We start from the raw sequence: 21,254 nt of genomic DNA on the forward strand, positions 1-21,254 counted from the left end.
ATTTTATTGTTTCTTCCAGCAACTTTGTTTTTGTTATATACCTTCTAGCTGTCTGAAAAAGGCAATCCAATGAGTGTCACTCACTTACTCTTTCCCATGGCCCTGCAAATTGTTCCTTTACAAGTGGGCATTCAATTCCTACATGAAACCTAGCTCTCAATCTGCTTCAACCATTGTTTCAGGCAGTGCACCCCAGATCAGAACTGCGCAATACATCTTTTCTTTTTCCATATTTGTACCCAAAATGGATAGAGCCACGTATTTTCTAAATGTTCTAAACAGAAAGGTGCAGTTGCATTTTTACAGTGTTTCAGAAACTCAGGGCACCCCAAAGCACCTTATGGCCAAATGAAGAACATTGGAATTGTAGTTACTGTGGTATTGTAGCAAACACCACAATTAATTTACACACAGCAAGTTCCACAAAAAAAACACCAAGATAACAACAAATTACTTATCTCAATCTACATCATAAAAACATATTTAAGATACTGGCTAAGGCACCACAGAGAACTTCCTTATTCCTCTTCAAATTTAGTGCCAGGGAACATTTTTCCATCCACTTGGGACTCAAAGCCTTGGTTTAACGTCTCACCTGAATAATGCACTGCTAAGACACAAGTCTCAAAATATACAGGATTGATGTAGAAGGACTTGCTTAAAAAGTCATTTTTCAGTAAAAAAAGTTACATAAAATACATTTTTTTTGAAAAAGGACAAAGCTAGCTTGCAAACAGAGCATGGTCAACTCCCTTCACAATAATGTGAAGTTGCTGATAAAGGATTACACCTAACAAAAAGGAAAATATCGTGGGGAATTTTATGATGACTCTCACACTAACAACACATTACCAGCTCTAACGATTAAAACACAGTCAGATAAAGTAACTTTAGGTCGCCATGTCTTCCTGTCTTGCTGAATGTACGAACTTGACTCAAAAAAAAATTGACCAACGTGACTGTTACTTAGCACCAAGGATAAATTCAAAATAACATTTCTTAAAAACTGAACAATTTTCAGCCTCACTGCAGTCGTTGATCCTTTTCACTTAATATAGCTTAATGAATAGGGTCGCCTATAACTGATTAGAGTTAGAGTCATGCAGCATGGCAACAGATCCTTCGGTCCAACTTGCCCAGGCCGACCAGTTGAATGACTATTTTCCATGCAACCCCTACATTATACGCTACCAAACTAAAATCCATTCCAAATATCTCAACATAATTTGAATAATTTGGAGATGCAATGGATTTAGTCTCATCCACTTCAGATTCATTCTGAAGCTAATGAGACTCATTTTCGGGGATAAAGGCAACCTTACTCTGATGTTTGATGGATATTCTTGCTTCTTTTTAAAGTTTGGTATCTGTAGGGAATAAAATTTTGGATTCTCTCAGCTACAAGAACTAGCCATTTTGTCTTCTGTTTGGAAATTATTTAGTTATGCAATTTATATTCTTGATATAACTAAAGTTGCATGCTTTCTTACTATGATAAATCCATATGTATACTTAAGTTTAAAGTTGTTTTGATACAGAAAACTAGTCAAGAGTCAACCCAACTTCTATTCCCTGGTGTCTATCTGTTATACTGAACAATATCTATTGAGGAAATTCTCAAATGATCCAGGAGAATGATCCTTATCCAGGAAAACTGAAGAAGTCTAGTTAAAAAACAAAGCTGGATTTTAGACACAAAAACAGAAGTTGCTGGAAGTGCTCAGATCTGGCAGCATCTGCGAAGAAAATATCAGAGTTAACGTTTTGGAGATAGTAGGAACTGCAGATGCTGGAAAATCTGAGATAACAAGGTGTAGAGCTGGATGAACACAGCAGGCCAAGCAGCATCATAGACCCGAAACGTCAGCCTTCCTGCTGCTGTGATGCTGCTGGGCCTGCTGTGTTCATCCAGCTCTACACAAGCAGCATCACAGCAGCAGGAAGGCTGACGTTTCGGGTCTATGATGCTGCTTGGCCTGCTGTGTTCATCCAGCTCTACACCTTGTTATCTCAGAGTTAACGTTTTGGGTCTGGTTCTGAGGAAGAGTCACTGGATCCGAAACATTAATTCTGATGTTTTCTTCACAGAAGCTGCCAGACCTACTGAGCATTTCTAGCAACTTCTGTTTTTGCTCCTTGTTCTTTTGGTTTTCATGTTGGATTTTAGACAATTGGGAAAAAGGAAGCGCTATTGGCTGGTTTTCTCCCTTGGATAGGAGACAAGATCGATTCCATTGGCCCTGGAATCTGGTTCCCTCTAGTTTAAGGGAGGATATTAAGTGGAGGGAAACAACTGATCTCAATAGCACCAAGTACAGAGTTATGATCATAAAACACCAAAGCACTTCCAACAATAATGCAGCACTCCTTCAGTACTTCACGGACTACCAACATTGATTTATATGCTCAAGTGCCACAGTGGGATTTGAACCCTTTACCTTCTGACTCTGAAGTGACAGTACTACCAACTGAGCCACTGCTGAAACAGTGTACTACCAAAGTGATTGCCCAGGTATGCAGATCATTAAAATAGCGTAAGCAATAGTGACAATAATCAAAAAACCTCATGGAGCATTAGCCTTTAGATCCAAAGATCTAGAATTCAGTGGTCGAGAAATTATGTTGCAGCGATAAGAAGCCCTGGTTAAATCAAACTGATGAGCAGTTGTAGGCGTCACACCTTAGGAAGAACATTGAGCTTTCAGCCAGCAGGATAGATTTACCATAATGATACCCAAATTCCCAAGGGTTAAACGGCAAGTCAAAACTGTTGTTCTATTTAGAAGGTTTAGAGGGCAATTTTGATCAAAGTTTAAGGTATTGAGGGGATAAAACAAGAGGTCAAGACAAGACATTTCCAATGGTCCATGGATACAGGACTCTGGAGCACCTAAAATGAAAAGCCAAGACTTCCACGAGCAATATTAGGAACTATTTCCACACACAGAATTTGGTCAAAGCTTGGGAGACAGCTCTGAAAAGACACATGGTCCTAGATTCCAAGTTAACAATTGATCTAAGATTAGCCAAAGTAATTTCAGACATAGGACAAAAAAGGAGAGAATATGGATTCAGGTTGCAGATCAGCCATGTATGCAGTGAATGGCCAAACAGGTTCAAGGGGTTAAATGACCAATTTCTGTTCCAGACCAAAAACAGAAGTACTCAGCAGGTCTGGCAGTCCCTGCAGAGAGAGAGAAAGGAGTTTACATTTCAGCTAGAGACCTTGCACATTTCTAACTATTCCCAATTACGATGAAGGCTCGAGGAAGGCAATTTTTTTTTGTTAAAAAGAAATAGAAAACAATGAAGATGAACAAGGACTATCCAGTTACTCACTCCATTCCACTTACTCACCCATTCACGAGTTTGCGCACTGAACATTTAAAAACGTACCTCACACCAACTAATGCCATAAAAGAAGGCACGCACAGTAACCAAACCACCCACCCACCTAAACCACACCCCTCCCCCCCAAATAAACCTTTCTGCAAGAACAAGCCAGGAACATTCCAGGTTTAATCTAGACTTCTTCTAAATCTTTCACTGGCAGGTTGTTACAATGCTGTGTGTGTCGGTATAATTTACTGCCTTGAAGGCACTGTGCAGAGGGACTTTGGTAGTGCTGTGACACCACACAGACAGACACACACAGGAACCCAGAAGAACCATAAAGACAGAGAAACATAGAAGATAGGATCAGGAGGAAGACATCCGGTCCCGTGAGCCTGCTCCACCATTCATTGCTATCATGGCTGATTGTCCAACTCAATAGCCTGATCCTGCTTTCTCCCCACAATCGTTGATCCCACTCTCCCCAAGTGCTATACCTAGCCACCTCTTGAATACATTCAATGTTTTGGCATCAACTACTTCCTGTGGTAATGAATTCCATCGGGTCACCACTCTCTGGGTGAAGAAATGTCTCCTCATCTCCGTCCTATGAGGCCTATTCTGAATGCTCAGATCGTGACCCCTGGTTTCTGCATGCACCCACCTGCATCTACCATGTCCAGTCCTGTTAGAATTTTATGTCTCTACGAAATGCCCCTCATTTATCTGAACTCCAGAAAAAACAATCCTAACATAGTCAATCTCTCCTCGTATGCCAGTCCCACCATCCCTGGAATCACCCTGGTAAATGTTCGCTGCACTCCCTCGAGAGCAAGAGCATCCTTCCTCAGAAAGGGAGACCAAAACTGCACACAATATTCCAGGTGTGGTCTCACCAAGGCCCTGTATAACTACAACACATCCTTGCTCCTGTACTCAAAACCTCTCACAATGAAGGCCAACATACCATTTGCCTCCTTTACCACCTGCTGCGCCTGCAAGCTAACCTTCAGCACAAGGACACCAGGTCCTACTGCATACTCCCCTCTCCCAATTTATAGCCATTCAGGTAGTAATCTGCCTTATAATATAATGATGTAGAGTCCACCACCAGAACACTGCATTACATCAACCAAGCTCCAAAACTAGCCCCTTTGCAGTGAGTGTGCCATCTGATCATGGAAGGTAATGAAATCTAATTCTAATTAGGACTAATTCCTTCAGATCTGTTAGCTCAGCAGCTACTTTCAGCACTTCTCAATTCACAAGATTGGATTTGAAGTAACTAGTTATTTCAGGCCAAACTAGGAAATGCTAAACTGGTCCTTCCTCTTTACAGCAAATCACTCAGGGACCAGGATAATAAAATTTTAACATCCTGAGATGGACAAATGATAACAGTGTAATGCTAAATCTGTTCCAGGATGATGTGGAGGTTGAGGAAGCAAAAGAGTTTATATCGTTTCAAAGGTCATGAGAAGGATGAGTTTTGGGGTTTTTAAATCCTAGCTATTTTCACCAGTTCAGAACCATAGAGACTTACAATCATTCACTTCCAAAATGTGGAATATAAGAGCTTTCAGCCCAATATCCAGACATTGGTTGGGAAAAATCCCACAGTCCAATCACAGCTAGATCTACCATGTGATATTGCTCTTCATAAGTATCAGACTAAATATACTCTCAGACTAAGACCTGGTCTCTAAACCAAGCACAAGATCAGTAAAATTTATATTGGAATGCATACTGGGAATTGTACAATTTGCTGCTTCTCTACATAAAAATATGAGATTAAAATTTCTCAATCTCAGGTGGTGAGGGAAAAAAAACAGTACTGGAGCCTAGTCCTTCCTTCCCTACACACTTATTTGGGACACACACTGAATATTGTAATTTTTCAATATATTCTCTTTTACTCCGCTGTTGTTGTACAATTTCCATTCCATTAACCTGCTAGGACAAGTTACAGTACACTTCTGTGGCCATCACATTCTGCAGTGGGATTGAACCCTTCTTCTTTCTGGCCCAGAGGTAGGGACACCGTTACTGCAACACAAGAGCCAGTCAACTGTGCCTAGTATTCCTAGGAGGCTGGATGGTTGGTTTGCGATGCCAATAGTGTAGGTTCAATTCCCACGCTAGCTGAGGTTACCATAAAAGGATTCACCTTCTCAAATCTTTCGCCTTACCCAAGGCATGGTGACCCTCAGGTTAAACTGCCACCAATTGTCTCTCTCTAATGAAAGAGCTGGCCTATGGTTTGGTAAGATTATGGCAACTTTACCTTTATCATCCAAGTTTTAACCAGGCCCAAGGATGTCGGTGTCCAAGAATTAAATGAGATGAGGAGTATTCAGACCAGTGAGGCCATAGGATCTAGTGCTATGTACATGAACACCAATGAGTCCTCAACATCATAGGAATATAATTAACAACAGTCACCACCTAGTTCATAATACATTAACTTGAAAACAGAAGCTACATTCTTAAATGGTGACAACTCTTCCCAGCGTTATGGCACGAACATAAAAGACAACTTAAAACAGAATCCTTTTTATTTTCCATTGGTTAGAAAAGCAGTTTTCAGCTGCATGAAGTAAACTCGGATATTTCTTTCAGCTTCATTTGAAGATTAACCTTAGAGACGGCAATAGATCACTGCATTTCTCAAATTGCAGTAGATCCTCGAGATCTCAATTTTTCCAAGCAGCTAAAGACATTGCAATTTTCATTGAATAGGTAGAGATTCATTAAACGGATTGTCTATGAACAACCTTGTGCAACATGTGTAGAATCACATTAGGCAGCAAGGTATCAAAAGGTGCTTCTTTGGAACAATACATTAACATCATCCTTCTGCATGTCAGATCTTCACAAAAGTCGCCACCATTTCTCAGGATTAATTTTATCCTCCCCTTCCCTGCTACCCCATGCCTTCTCTCCTAATAAAATCTTGTCTCAGTTAAAAAGCCAACACAATGATCCATTCTTGTTTCCGGTCATGAGAATTGAGCAACGCATTATGACTGCAATAAGATTAAGATACCAACTACAGGAAGGATGCATATATTCAAAGCTAAAAATGAGGCAAAAGTTCAGGGGAGAACAAATAACAGGAATATCGTAAAAGAAAATACTCCCTAGAAAACAGAATTAGCTGACAGAATAATTTGTGCACGTGCACTGTAACGCCTTATGCAGCTCTGCCATTGGAAGTGTATCTCTGGGTGAACACTTACCAAGAAATGTTCTTAACATAAACAGGTTTTATCAAAACCCCAGATCTCAAAAGCAGCAATTCTAAAGAAAAACCTCAAGGCAAATCTGCTCAAAGAAAAAATAAAACTGATGAATGATAGGTTTGTCACAAAAGGGACACAGATTTTGGATCATTGTGGAAAGTTTTGTTTCAAACTTTCATGGGATATGGGTGCTGTTGCAAACACCAACATTTATTTCTCATCCCCAATTACCCAGAAGGCAGTTATGAGTCAGCCACATTGTTATGGGTCTGGAGTCACGTGTAGGCCAGACTGGGTAAGGACAGATTTCCTTCTCTAATGGTCATCAGTGAGCTACATGGGTTTTTACAATAATTGACAGTTGGTAATGGTCACCATTAGGCAAGCTCCTCACTCCAGATTTTATTTGTTTTGGATTCAATTCAAATTCTATCATCTGTTAGCCAGGGGGCTCTGGTTAACTAGTCTAGTGACATTACAACCAACCCACCTACTCTCCATAACAACCATAAATAGAGCAAAGGTCAAGATGTTTCAATGCAAGATGCACAAATAAGACTTTTAAAATTTTTAAAAAAGTGATTAAATTACATTAAAAGAGGTAGAATGCACTTATTCAAACAGCAATGGGATTTTACCCAATTGCTTTCCTTGCAATAATTTAAAACCCATATAAACAGACACACCCACAAAACAAAGAGATAACTGGAAAACAGATCATTCCTGATGGTCCCAAGTATCTTGCATTCTGAGATATACAAGAGGCACTTTGTGGACGCTCAAGTCATGAAGCACAAGCAGCTTGGAATATACCAAGTGTTTTTACAGTTTAAAACATAGGATGAGTGCCTGAGGTCACACTTTAATTTGTTGAAGGTGTTGACTCTTAAGTCTGAATCATGACCACCAAATAAGAGTTCCTGAAATCTTAACCATCCTTGTTGATCTCCAGATTTGATCCATTTGTCATTGAAACAACACTGTTAACTATGCAGTTCAGAAGTTATGCACACGAAGGATATATCAGGATGTAAATCAGTTGGAAAGTTGGGCAGAGAAATGGCAAATGGAGTTTAATCCAGACAAGTGCAAGGTGATGCATTTTGGGAGGTAAAATGCAAGAGGAAAGTACACAGTAAATGGCAGGACCCTTAGGAGCATTGATTTACAGATTGATCTTGCAGTGCTAGTGCATAGCTCCCTGAAAATGGAAACACCGAGTCCATAAAGGTGGTAAAGAATTTTTACGCATGTTTGCCTTCATGATACAGAGCATTGAGTATAAAAGTTGGCAAGTCATGTTGCAGCTGTATAAAACTTCAGTTAGGCCACTTTGGAATATTGTGTACAGTTCTGGTTGCCACAGTATAGGAAGGATGCAGAGGCTTTACAGAGAAAGTGCAAAACAAATTTAGCTGGATGTTCAGGTAGATGGGTTTAGTTAAGAATGGCAACATGGTTGGCACAGACACGGTGGGTCAAAGGGCCAGTACTGTTCTATGATTCAATCCCACATGGACCCAGAAGATGCTTACATGGCCCGACTCCAGTGGGACCCAGAATACTGCGACTGGTGGGCTAGTGGTTATTTAACTAGACTAATAATACAATGGCTTAGACTAATTAACTAGAGACAGAGATTCAAATCCCAATTCAGCATTCAGTTAACAAATAAAAGGAAGACACTTACTATTGCTTGGAGGACTTGAGTTTTGATGGGCTATGGAATAATAATGGACTTATTTCCAGCTCAAGTTTTCTACAGTCCTTCAAGTTTTATGGAAACGCCTGGAATGGTTCTGTAAAAGAAGTGATTCGAAAAAGTTACTGTGGACATTAGAGGTGTATTTTTCAAACAAGGTTCAAACAACTACTGTTAACAGCTCACTTTGCTGTAGACCACGTGGGGCTGTTTGAGCGATGACTAGCTTGGAGAGAAGCTGGTTTGATCTGGTCTTTAGTTAAGGGACAGAAGCCTGCAAGGAAGGCCTGCCCAGCTGATCTCATCCATTTCCGAAAAGAAAACACACTCACTCATCGACTTCAGAGTGAAATGGATTTGTTCTTCTGAAAGACTGCGCTTGTACTTCCTGAGCAAGCTGTGTCTGCAGATTCTCCAAAGATAAACATGACTGGTGATTTGAGCACGTGTGAGCAAAGTCTATGCTTTATTCTTTTGAGTGGCCAAAGGCTTAAATCAGGAGGAGACCTTATTATGGCTGGAGTACAGTTAGGAAATGCATTTACAACTTTTAATCAATTAAATAGAAATGAGATAGCTGGGTAGGTGATGTGCTGCAGCTGTAGTATGTGGGAGCTGCTCAACACTGGCGTGATCCATGCTGTCCACATCTGTGGCAAGTGTCGTAGGGAGGATGAGCAAACTGACTAAAGCACCATTGTACAGAGCCACATTCAATAGGGGAAAGGAAGTGTAATGTGGTAGTAATACTGAATAACATACTGAAGTTAAGGATATCTCTTCTGGGCTGGAGAAGAACTCAGAATGGGAGGTGACAGTTCCAGTTAACATAATCCACGTAGGTACAACAACATAGGTGGGACAAAGAAATTCAAGGGATTATTGACAGCTCAGGCTAAATTAATAAGCAGAGCCATAAAGATAATAATCTCAGGATTACTATCAGAGGCACATACAAATTTGTATACACTAAGTAAGATTACAGGGGTAAATGCATGGCTCAAAAATTGGTATGAGAGAAATGGATTCAGATTCATGAGGCACTGGCACCATTCCAATACTGGGATAAGAAAGAGCTATTCCACTGGGAGGGGCTTCATTTGAACTATACGAGATCAGAATCCTGGCAGATTGAACAACTTAGGATGTAGATGGGACTTTAATTAGTTGTGGGATGGGTCTTCAATTAAATGCAAACTTTAAAACAATTTTTTTTTTTAAAAAACAAACTACAGCAGAGGTACAGGATAATGAAGGTGCGAAAGAGAAGGAAAATGTGACAGAAAGGCACAAAAATTGGAATTAGAATTAATAACAGTAGCAACAACTCAAAGATAGAAGTGGTGCATGCAGCATTTGTAATAAGATAGGTAAATTGATGGCTCAATTACAAATAAATGAATGTAACTTGATCATTATTACAGAAATATGGTGGCAGGGTGACCAAGACTGGGAACTCAATATTCAGGGTTATTCAACATTCCAGAACAATAGGCAAAATAAAAAGGGAAAAAAGGAGGTGGGGCAGTGTTATTAATAAATGATAGCATCAGTGTAGTGGCTAGTATTAATATAGGAGGATTAGATCGGGAGTTGGAATCAGTTTGGATGGCAAGAAGGAATAGCAAGGGTAAAAAGTCATGGCTGGGAATCTTCTACAGGCTCTTGAAGAGCTGCCTCAATGTAAAACAAAAAGTTTAACTCAGGAAATAGAGGCGTGTAAGGAAGGCATGACAACTGTCATGGACTATTTTAATCTGCATATTGGCCTGACAGCTCAGATGGACAAGGGTAAAAAAAAAAGGTGCATCAGTGATTGTTTCTTAGAGCATTATGTTGTACAACCTACCTGGAAAAAAGATATTTCAGATTTAGTAATGTGTAATGTGGGAAGCATTAATAGGAGTTCACTGAGTTATGGGTCCCCCTGGGGGGGTTAGGGATCACAACATGGTAGAAATTGAGATAACAAGGTGTAGAGCTGGATGAAAGCTGACGTTTCTGAAGGGTCCAGACCCGAAACGTCAGCTTTCCTGCTCCTCTGATGCTGCCTGGCCTGCTGTGTTCATCCAGCACTACACCTCGTTATCTCAGATTCTCCAGCATCGGCAGTTCCTACTATCTCATGGTAGAATTTGAAATTCAAATTCAGGGACAGCAACTTGAGTTTCAAACCAGTGTCCTCAACTTAAATAAAGGAAATTCCAGAAATATGAAGATAGACTGGTCTAAAAGTACGCTAGGAAAATAGACAAAAAGGGGAAGTCAGTGGAAGAGCAATGGCAGACATTTAAGCAGGTATTTCAAAACGTTCTGCAAAAACTTATTCTAGTCAAAAAGAAGTTCTCAATGAGAAGGATGAACCACTCTTGGTTAACAAAAAGTAGTCAAGGAGAGTAGCCAATTAAAAACTAAATGCATACAAAGCAGTGAAAACTAGTGGCAGGCCATAGGTATGAAGTTTTTGTTTTTAGGCACCAGAAGTAGACAACTAAAAAGCTAATAAAGAGGGAGAAAATTAAGTAAGAAATTAAACTGGCAAGAAATATAAAAACAAATCACAAGAGTTTGTACAGGTATACAAAAAGAATAGCTAGAGTGAGTGCAGGGCCCTTGGAGAATACACCTGAAGATGGATAATGTAGAGCAGGAAAACGACATATAATTTAAAACATCAGTCTTTATGGCAGAGGATGTGATAAATAACTTAAAGATAACATAAGCAAAATGCTAGTGGGAGGAAAGTCTTGTAAACACAGTCTCTATTACAAAGTACTTGACAAACCAATAGGACTGAAAGCAGACAAGTCACCAGCACATCATAGTCTACATCCAAGAGGTTTTAAAAGAAGTTGTTACAGAGATAGTGCAGGCCCAAGTAGAAATATATTTCAGGAGGATTCCAGCGGATTGGAAAACCGCTAATGTGATACCCTGTTTAAGAAGGGAGGCAGTCAGAAAGCAGAAAACTATACACAAGATAGCCTAACATCCATTGTTGGGTGAACGCTAGAGTCCATATTAATGGAAGAAATAGAAGGGCATTCAGAAAAGCTTAATGCAATCAAACACAATCAACACTGCTTTGTGAAAGCGAAATCATGTTTGAAAATTCTACTAGAATTCTTTAAAGAAGTAATAAGCAGAATAGATAAAAGGGGAACCAGTGAATGTATTGTATTTGGATTTCCAGAAGGAATTGGATGCACTTGAAGGTTATTGCTTATAAAAAGGAGCTCACACTATTGAGGGACTAATGATTGGTTAATACAGAGAAGACTGAGCGTCAGGATTAATGGATGTTTTCAGGTTGTACAGACCATAACTAATGGAGTGCCACACCAAATCAGTTGTAAGGCCTCAGTTACTCACCACCTTTATTAATGACTTGGAGGAAGGAACAGAATGTAATGTATCCATACTCACTGATGAAGTAAAATAGGTGGGAGTGCACGTTGCAGTGAGTTCATAAGAAATCTGCAAGAAGAGATAGATAGGTTGAAAAGATGGGCAAAACCTTGGCAAAATGGAGGTCAATACAGGAAAGGGTGAGATCATGCACTTTGCTAGGAAGAATCAAAAGGCAGACTATTAAAAATAAAAGTACAGCAGAGAGAAATCTGCATGTCCTTGTGCATGCAACATAAAAACGTTAGTTTGCAGGTACAGCAAGTGATTAAAAAAGTGAATGAGATTTTGGACTTAATTGATAAGGGGTTGCAGTTTAAAAATAGGAAAGCCTTTTTAAAGTGTATAGAGTGTTAAGCGGCCACAGGCATGAATACTGTGTACAGTTTTGGACAATTTTTTTTTCAAAAAGGATATACAGACATTGAAAGCCGTCCAAGAGATTCACTAGGTGCTTTCCTGGAATGACGGAGGTGACTCATCAAGAAAGGCTAAACAGTTTAGGCCTTTATTCATTAGGGTTTAGAAGTATGAGGGTGATCTTATTGAAAAATACATGATTCTAACAAGAAGTAGGAGTCTGACAAGGTAAAATTTGAGATGGTATTTCTACCAGTGGGGAATCTCAAACCAGGAAATATAGTTACAAAATAAGCAGACATTCATTTAAAACAAAAATGTGAAGGCATTTCTTCTCCCAGAGGGTAGTGAATGTCTGGAATGTTCTACCCCAGAGAGCTGTAGCTAGATCACTCAAAGTATTTGAACAAGAGCTAGATAGATTTTTGAAATAATCAAATAAATTGAAGGCCAGTCTCCCAGCCTGCCTCAATCCCCTGCAATTTGCCTACCGATGTAACAACTCCACAGCAGACGCCATGTCCTTAGTCCTGCACTCATCCCTGGAGCATCTGGACAACAAGGACACTTATGTCAGACTCCTGCTCATCAACTACAGCTCCACCTTCCACACCATAATCCCCTCCAGACTGATCTCAAAACTCCATGACCTTGGTCTCCGCCCTCTGCAATTGGGACAGGAAGCTGAGGATCCATAGGCCACAATCAGTGAGGATAGACAACTGCACCTCCCCCATAATAATACTCAATACTGGAGCGCCCAAGGAGGTGTTCTCAGCCCCCTACTGTACCCTCTGTATCCCCATGCCTGCGTAACCAAATTCCAAACAAACGCCAACTACGGGTTTTCTGCCGACTACACTGTTGTAGGACGGATATTAAATAATGATGAGTCAGAACGCAGGAAGGAGAGAGGGGGCTTGGCATCGTGGCACACTGTGAACAACCTCTCTCTCAATGTCAGCAAAACTAAAGAACTGATCATTGACTTCAGAAAAAAAAGGAGGAGAATACGCCTCCATCTATATCAACGGAGCTGAGGTTGAGAGAGAGTCAAGTTCCTAGGAGTGATGATAACCGACAAACTTCCCTGGACTTCCCACATAAATGCGACAGTCAAGAAGGCACAACAACACCTCTTCTTCCTCAGGCGGCTCAGGAAATTTGGCCATGTCCATAAGGTCCCTCACCAACTTCTACAGATGTACCATTGAAAGCATACAGTCCAGGTGCATAATGGCCTGGTATGGCAACTGCTGTAAGAAACTACAGAAAGTTACGAGCAGAGCCCAGCTCATCACGGAAGCCATCTTCCATCCATGGAATCCATTCACACTTCTCATTGTTGCGGAAAGGCTGTCAACAAAGATCCCTCCCACCCCGGTAATGCTCTCCTGCCATCTCTTCCATCAGGTACAAGGTACAGAAGTTTGAACACATGATCCAGCAGGTTCAGGAACAGCTTCTTCCCTGTTGTTATCGGACTGATGAATAGACTCTCTAACTTCAAATAATATTGATCTTGCTAATGTTGATCTAGCTTTGCGCACCTTCTTGCAGTGTAACCTTGTGTGCCTCACTGTCTAAGCACCCTATGACCGGCATGTCCTTGGTTGCTATGATCTGCCTGTACTGCTCACAAGACAAAAGCTTTTCACTGTATTTAGGTACACATGACTACAATAAATCAAATCAAATCAAATCAAAATCAAGGCTATGAGGTGCTGACGCAAAGCAGGAATTGCAATCTGGGGCAGATCAGCCATGATGTGATAGAACAGAGGGACAACTCTGAAAAGACTGAATGGCCTATTCCCCTCATTTCTCGTGTTCTTATCCTTTTGCCTTTAAGGCTAATCCATGCGTGTGTGGGTCCAGGCACCTGCATGCTTGCACTTTGGGGATATTTAGTTGGTTAAGCATTTACACCTCTGTATTACTGACAGTGTAACCTAAACTACTATTGCATCTTCAGTTGTTTTGATAATAAACTAATAATTATATTTATTAAAGAAAGTTGGTCAATAGATCTTTAATATAGATAAGTCTTATTTGGTCCCCTGCAGTAACCCAACAAAAAAGTTTTATTTTATATGCTCACACTGGATACTTTATCTTCTTTTTTGCAACAGATGCTGCCAGAAACTGTCAAGTTTCCCTAGTATTTTCTGCTTGCATTTCTACTTTATGCTGTGATCCCAAAGTAGACTGGGAAAGGAGTGACATACACCCCTCAGTCATAGCAAGGCAAAGACATTCATCATGAGTATTGGATTACAGAATTGTCCTAAAAGCCCACCTGATTTGTTTCTGCCCTGTAGGAAAGGACACCCTAGTATTCTTACTCGGTCTGTACTCTAAATCTACAATGTGCTTTAGTCCTAATTGCTCTCTGAGGGAAATAATAGGGAGTCTTTCAGTTAAAGGTGGTTATGATGGGCAAGAAAAGCTGGGCCTTGCCATTGACGTACATATCCTATAAATGGTCTTTTTAAAAATCCAAAGACAACTGTACCAAAGTAAGTTGCGTGTCATCAAATAGTATAATTTGGAATGAGTTGGAATGAGCATCAGGGACCCAGGTTCGATTCCACCGTCACACAATTGTCTGTAGTGTTTGCACATTCTCCCTGTGTCTGCGTGGGTTTCCTCCGGGTGCTCCGGTTTCCTCCCACAGTCCAAAGATGGGCAGGTTAGGTGGATAGGCCATGCTAAATTGCTCATATAGTGTCCAGGGATGTGCAGGCTGGGTTGATTAGCTTTGGGAAGTGTAGGTTTATGGGGTAAGGGGGTTGGGTCTGGTTGGGATGCTCTTTGGAGGATTGGTGGAACTCGATAGGTCTGCTGCCACAATATATGGATTCTACGAATTCCTCTGCACAAATACAGCGCTGGCACACGGGTTTTGGTGTTTACAAACTCATGCATTGTTGCAGCTCATTTCAATACGGAGCTGAATCCCTTTATTAATTCACAGGATGTGGACATCGCGGGCCAGGCCAGCATTTATTGCCCATCAAGAAGATGGCGAGCTGCCTTGTGCTGCTCTATGTAGTAGATGCACACACAATGCTGTTAGGAAGGATGTTCCAGGATTCTGACCTCAGTGACAATGAAGGAATGGCATTCTAGTTTCAGGTCAGGACACTGTGCCCCTTGGAGAGGATGGTGCAGCCCAATAGTGTACCTTTGCTGCCCTCTAGGTGTTGGAGGAGGTCAAGGGTTTGGAAGGGGAAGCTTTGGCCGGTCGCTGCAGTGCAACTCCAGCAACTACTCTGTGTGAACTGTAAGGCCAAACGGGTTTTGAGCCCTTGCTTTTCCAATTGCAATGAAGCATCATCAGGACACGTTTACAGTGCGCTATGAAAAATCCCAATGAACTGCTTTTATTTGGTTAATTAAGTGACGGTGAGAGTGGGTTGAAGGCGAAAAGGTCATTGAAGGAGTATTTACAATGAAAATCCATCTTTAAAGAAAGTGTGGATACTACCCAAAATATTGGTCACTCTGCAACTCTGTCCTAAAAAGATATCTAGGACCTCTCCCAACATACAAAATACCCAAAAGCCTTGCAATTTGAGTCAAAGGTTGACCTCCACAGAGAGTGTCATTTGAGAGTTGACCTTCCTTCTTCCAAAAATGCAAATACCCCACGTTCAAACAATCCTGTGTTCTACACAACATTAATCTTTACTTACACCAGACACATCCCCAGTTTAAATAACATTTCGCTCCAGTGACCCAGACATCCATTTTGCCCAGATTTCGCTCAATTGCTGTATAATTTAGCTGAACAACTTCTTCTCACTAACTACAAATCAGCACAGAAAGGAAAGCAAGAACATCGATTGGCAGTGTCACAATAGACACCTCTCAGCCTCAGTGCTGGGAGCATCTGCAGTGTCAGCAACGGACAATAGAAAGGTCAGATCATTATTTACTGAAGTCTGTCTCAGGCAACCTCAAAACACAGTCGGAATACTAAGTTCCTCAGAAATCAAAATCAATGCCAAATTCCTGCGACAACACTTCCTGTTCTCACAAGCATCTTTACATTGCACTCAAGCCGTCAATTTCATTTCTAGAGATGAGGAAATTCACTGATGAGCAAAACACAATCCATGCTCATTCTCTACAAAAAAAAGCAAAAGATTGCTGATCCAGCCATCACACCACGGTTCCCAAAACAGTAGTGTAAAATACATTGTCAACTAATTAAACAGACACAGTGGTGGGTACTGGCTTTCCATTAAAGAATGTAGCAAGTGGAATCCAGTCACACCATTAAGAATTTGACATTTCATTTATAAAGGAAGCATCAAATCGTCTATATATCTTCCATACGAACATTCCTCTCATACTTATGCCTAGTATCCATTTACTTTGATTACATCAGCTCCACAGGGCAAACAAGTTTCACAGCACAGACCTTTATTGCTGTAGAGGAATTGTTGGCAGTCCCCACACATCAAGAAACCACAGGATTACGGGGTAATAATACCAGAACCAATGGAGGTTAACAATTAAAAGGCTTTTCACTTAAAATAAGGTTCAAACTGAAGGACAGGGTGATGCAATGGCTTAATGGTAGTCCTAAAACTGAGATGGGTGGCTTTTTATTAACCAATAGTGTCAAAGGATATGGAACACACAGAGTTGAGTGTGGATCCCCTGTGATCTACTTGACTGTGTTAGTGGAAGATGGTATGTTAGTGAAAGAAGGTGTGCTAATGAATTGAGGGTCTTTGGGTTCGAGCATGTTGTGCTGTAAAAGGTAACAGTCAGATAACCACCCACTAGTCACACTTGCATTCCAGGTAAAAGGATTCTCTCACTGAGTATTAGAAGGCAACTAGCTAGCAAACCAATCTGAAAGAAATAGGACAGGGAGGAATGATTTGCCTCAAAATATTACCAACCAACCACCATCGAAAAGAAACAAGACAAAGGTTTTAGCTAACCTGCAAAGCCAAGGATCCCAAAATTGACCATTCAACTATTAACGTTGCACCATCTCCTCTCCACGAGCAACCTAAAGACACTGATCTATATATCTTATAATTTTAATCATTCTTACTTTGTCTGTGCCTGTGTGTGTGTGTGTGTGGCATTATTATTTCATCTCATGATTAGTAACTAATAAACTTACTCTTTTGATTACTCAAGAAAGCTTAATTAAAGTGGTTCCATTTAAAACAAACTCATTTGCTCCGGGGGGGGGAAAGACATCCAAAAGAGAGAGATCATTTTCAGATGAACCTTGTTGTGACAAATTGAGTGGAGCAAGTGAATAAAGGAGACCCAGTTCATCCCTCCTTATCCAGCAATGAGGCATCCGTCTGGAACCATAATAACTTGGAGAATTTCATCAGGGATCCAGTCGTAACAAGCAACTACAAAATTTGCAAGACCTTGAAAGGTTTATAGAAGAGTTAACTTTATACAATACATGCTCAGCTCCCAGGCTGCCATACAAATTCAGCCAGTGTGTTGCATTGAGTTGGAGACTGGAGGCTTTTAATCTCTGCCCAGTGATAAGCAAGCATTCACTACAAAACCAGCTTTTCCTGTGCAGATGCAGTGATAAAACTGAATTGTGTTCGGCATATTGTACACAAAGTCTGTCGGAGCCTAGGATTTCCCTTTTTAAGCGCCGCTGAAATTTTCCACAATTCTTCGGCGTGCATTGGGCTCGTGAACTCTCAGCAGGTGCCTCAGGGTCAGCTTGAAAGGTCAGAAATCTTGAACCTCCTCTAAAATGAGGCAATTTACTTAGGAGCAAGGATGGGGGTGTGGAATCCTGCTCTAAGTGAGAAAATTCTACTGCAATGTGTAAGAACATGTTAAGGTATGTTTGCTCACTTTGGGCAGCGCAACCTCACAGGCCCTTCACAAAACTAAAATGGAGCCAGCTGATCACTTCGCCTATACATCATAGAATCACTACAGTGTGGAAGCAGGCCATTCAGCACACAGAGGGTCCACATTGACCCTCTGAATAGCACACCACCTCTCCCTGTAATCATGGATTTGCCATGGGAAATGCAGATAGACTGCACATCCCTGGATATTACGCACAATTTAACAACGGCAATCCACCTAACCTGCACATCTTTGGACCTGTGGGAGGAAACCAGAGCACCCACAGGAAACCTACGCAGACACAGGGAGAATGTGTAAACTCCAGAGAGTCACCCGAGGCTGGAACTGAACCCGAGGCCCTGGCGCTGTGAGGCAGCAGTGCAAACCACTGAGCCACCGCGCTGTACAGAGAAACCAAATTTGTGCAGATTGTGGCCTTCTTTCAATAAGGCCATCGTTAGAATGGAGAGGATGCAACAAATGGGAAAAGTCAGGCATTTTGTTTCTCTGAACAGGAGGACGATGATTAAATCTGATAGAAACAGAAAAAAAAAACCCTTAGTTGAGGGGTCAATCTATAGACAAGAGTGTATAGATTTAGGGTAAGGGGCAGGAGATTCAGAGGGGATTTGGGAAAATACATTTTCACTCAGCGGTTGGTGGGAATCTGGAATGCATTGCCTGGGAAGGTAGTGGAAGATGGAAAGTTGACAACTTTTAAAAAAACTGGATGAGTACTTCAAATATTGTATCCTTCAAGGATAAGTGCAGGAAATTGGGATTAGCACACTGAGTCGTAGCTATGTCGGTGCAGTCTTAATTAGCTGAAGGGCCTTTTCTGCTCTGCTCTGTATTCTATGAAAATCATGAGGTAGAGTGGATGAAGAGAAACACTGGTGAATAAATATAAAAACAGGCACTAATAGCTAATTGGCCAATTTAGAGGGAATTTATTTTCTTGGAGAGCAACAAAAACACAGAGTTCACTGCCACGTGGACAAGTTGAAACAGACAGTGGATGGATTTAGGAAATGTTGGATGCATACATGAAGGAGAGGGGAGTAAGAAGCTGCAGAAGCAAACAGAGCATGGGCAATTAAATCAGGAACGGATTCATGTGAAATATAAACAGTAGTGTAGATTAACCAGCTAAATGAGCTGTTCCTCTGCTGTAGATTCTGTGCAACTCTATGCATGGTCAGAAATCATGCATTCAGTAAACGGACTATGGAATGTGTATTAAAGCTTTTAGATCAGGATTATAGTTTAACCCTAAAGGAAAAGCTGGAAATGCACAAGGTTAGAGACTGCAGATAACTTGCACACAAACAGGAAGTGGCAAACAGTTCAGCTGTTCTTTTCACTTTCTTCGGTCATGATCAGCCATGACAAAGACTATGAGATACAACAACAAAAGTAGGCCATTCAGCCCATCAAGTCTACTCTGCCATTCAATGAGATAATGGTTGATCTGATAATCCTCCTGCTTTCCCCCACTCCCTCATAACCCTTGATCCCTTTGTCGATTAAAAATCTCTCTCAGCACGAAATGTACTCAATGACCAGCCTCAACAGTCCTCTGCAGTAAAAAACTCCACAGATTCACTGCCCTCTAAGAAATAAGATTCCTCCTCATCTCAGTGTTTAAAATGTGCGACTCCTCACGCTGAGATTATGCCCTCTGCTTCTAGACCCTGCCCATAAGGGGAAAACAACCCTTCCATATCTACCTTGTCAAGTCCCCTAAGAATCTTGTATGTGTCAATAATGTTTGTTTGCATTCTCCTACATTCTAATGAGTATAGCCTAACCTACTCAAAACACTTCTCAGAAGAAACTCCCCCTATACTTGGTTTCAGCCTAATTAACCATCTCTTCCATTTACAAAATTTCTTTCTAGGAAATACAACTTTACCACAGACAGACAATAAAAAAGGTCGCCACAAAATTCTGTCTTTTAATGTTAATTACAATTCCTTCCCAGGGCAGAACTGGCGTGTTTACTCGGAGTTGCTATGGTCACGGGCTTTGGTCTGGAGCTACAGATAGTGAAAGTACTGGGTCCAACTTTCCTTCCAATTAAAGCAAAGTGCTGCAGATGCCAGAAATCTGAAATAAAAGCTGTACACGCTGGGGGAACTCAGCGGGTCTGGCAGCATCTGTGGAGAAAGAAACAGAGTTAACGTTGCGAGTACAGTATGACTCTTTAGTCCAAAGAGGATTCAAAACATTAACGGTTTCTCTCTGTACAGATGCCGCCAAACCTGCCGAGTTTCTCCAGCATTTTATTCTGACTTGCTTTCCGTCACATTGCTCTCCCACTCTCGCCTCTTGCTATTGCGAGCTCTAGGAAGGACTTACTGGTTAATACTCAAATGACTTGGCTGTGTTATGAACATCTCTTCCTTGGTTGTCAAATCCTGCAGTGGGACTCGAGTTCTGGGCTTCTGGTTCAGAGACACATCCTCACAGCAAAAATACAATTATCTCCACTCTTACAGTATTCGAAGCAGCCAATGCTTTTACTCAGAAAGTACATAGTTTTATTATATCAGCTTCAACACGGATGAAAATAGCCTACTGCTTTCTGTGTTGCCAGTTGGTCAATTCAGGCAAGTGGATTGATTTTACTTCCACCAATACCGATAATTGTGAAAAGCACTTTGCAAATACTAGAAGCAGATGAGCAGCAACCAGAGAAAGATTGGAACAAAGAATTTCAAGAGCTGCAAATTGATCATGTTCAGATTTGTATTTATGTAATCATCTTCCATTTCCTCAGGATGGTCTAAAGAACATTCACAGCCACTTTGGAGGTTTAGTCACTATTGACCTTGCCATGACAATGTAAAAAAGGAGATAAATTGTCAACTAATGTGGTTCTGCAAGTGCTGGTTGAGGGAGGAATGGTGAGGGGCAAAAAAGTTCACTATTCTACTAGCACAGGAACGTATTTGTATAATCTAAGCAAATAGGCTTTGGGTTAACATCAGAATAGAAACACCCTCGACAGTGTAGCAATCTTCCTGTGAGACCTTGAAGTGTTGACATTAGACTGTATCCTTAGGTTTTGGTGCGGAGTAGGAACTCTCAGAACCAGAGGCTTCGATTTGATTGGATTGGATTTGATTTATTATTGTCACATGTACCTAGGTACAGTGAAATGTTTTGCTCTGTGTGCAGTACAGGCAGATCATACTGTACAAAGTGCATTAGGGTAATAGAACAGAGCGAGGAATACAAATATTACGGCTGCAGAAAAAGTGCACAAAGAGTGAGGTCAACATTAAACAGGTCCATTCAGAAGCCTAATAAACGGTGAGGAGGAAGCTGTTCTTGAATCTGTT

The 21,254-nt window shown here is 40.9% G+C and overlaps 1 protein-coding gene across 4 annotated transcripts in view; it reads right to left on the reverse strand.

Annotated features, from left to right (window-relative positions):
* The window catches only part of LOC109929131 (SRY-box transcription factor 13), a 169,359-nt gene that overhangs the window by 114,777 nt on the left and 33,328 nt on the right, over positions 1-21,254 (reverse strand). For 3 of the 4 annotated variants that reach the window (XM_048611891.1, XM_048611892.1, XM_048611889.1), the window contains exon 2: positions 8,266-8,374. The exons of the other annotated variant lie outside the window; for it this stretch is intronic. The gene's annotated coding sequence lies outside the window, so the exon portion shown is untranslated. The remainder of the gene's footprint in view (positions 1-8,265; positions 8,375-21,254) is intronic. 4 annotated transcript variants of the gene reach the window in all.

Source organism: Rhincodon typus, chromosome 25, assembly GCF_021869965.1.
Source record: "Rhincodon typus isolate 14 chromosome 25, sRhiTyp1.1, whole genome shotgun sequence".
In the NCBI taxonomy this organism is placed as follows: Eukaryota; Metazoa; Chordata; class Chondrichthyes; order Orectolobiformes; family Rhincodontidae; genus Rhincodon; species Rhincodon typus.